Source organism: Elephantulus edwardii, unplaced genomic scaffold (genome assembly GCF_000299155.1).
Source record: "Elephantulus edwardii isolate Elephantulus edwardi_28Jun2011 unplaced genomic scaffold, EleEdw1.0 scaffold00139, whole genome shotgun sequence".
In the NCBI taxonomy this organism is placed as follows: Eukaryota; Metazoa; Chordata; class Mammalia; order Macroscelidea; family Macroscelididae; genus Elephantulus; species Elephantulus edwardii.
Genome location: NW_006399889.1, coordinates 7,398,081 through 7,398,908, shown reverse-complemented (window position 1 = coordinate 7,398,908; position 828 = coordinate 7,398,081).

The following is an 828-nucleotide window of genomic DNA, read 5'->3' as shown; positions in this document are numbered from 1 at the left end:
CACTACAGGAGAAAATCTCTTCCCATGCGATATACAGACTCAGAAATTCACTACAGGGTTAGTTTCAATTTTATGGCAATGAATAAGACACCCTCATGAAGGAGATGTGGTGGCACAGTGGATTAAGCCTTGGGCTTCCTACCCAAAGGCTGGTGCTCTGAACCTGCCAATAACTTTCCATAAATATTTACAGCCTCAGATTGGAAACCCTTTGAGTCAGGTTTATTCTGTCCTATAAGGTTAAAATACATTGCACATGAGTCAGAACTGACTTGAAGACAGTGGAATGTATACTTTTACATGCAAATAAAAAGATTAAATTAAGATGTTTTTCTTTCAGGTTAGGCTCCCAATTCAAAACCAGTCTGGATTTTTCTACTTGCTCTCTAGAAAAAAGATGGAAATCACCTCCTCTGTGCTTTTACAGCCTCTGAAAACCCTCTGGAGAGTCAGCTATGAATTGGTTCTGACTCAACAACAACTAATGAGTGATGAATGAATAACTGTGAACTATAGTTGCCAGTAAAAGAACATAAAGTAGGCGTTGTTGTTAAGTGCCATGAAGTGGAGTACATTTTATATCCTACCCCATCCTTATCATCCTAGACACATTTGAGTCCACTGCCACAGATACTATCAATTCATCTCACTGAGGGATTCCTTTCCTTCGCTGACCCTCCCAAGATGTCCCTTTCCAAGGAATAGCTTCTCTCCTAACAACATGTCCAAAGCATAAGAAATCAAGCTTCACCATCTTTGTCTCCAAAGAATGTTCTTTGCCCTTTCTCCAAGACATATCTGTTGGAATAAAAATGAACTCGTTTGGAA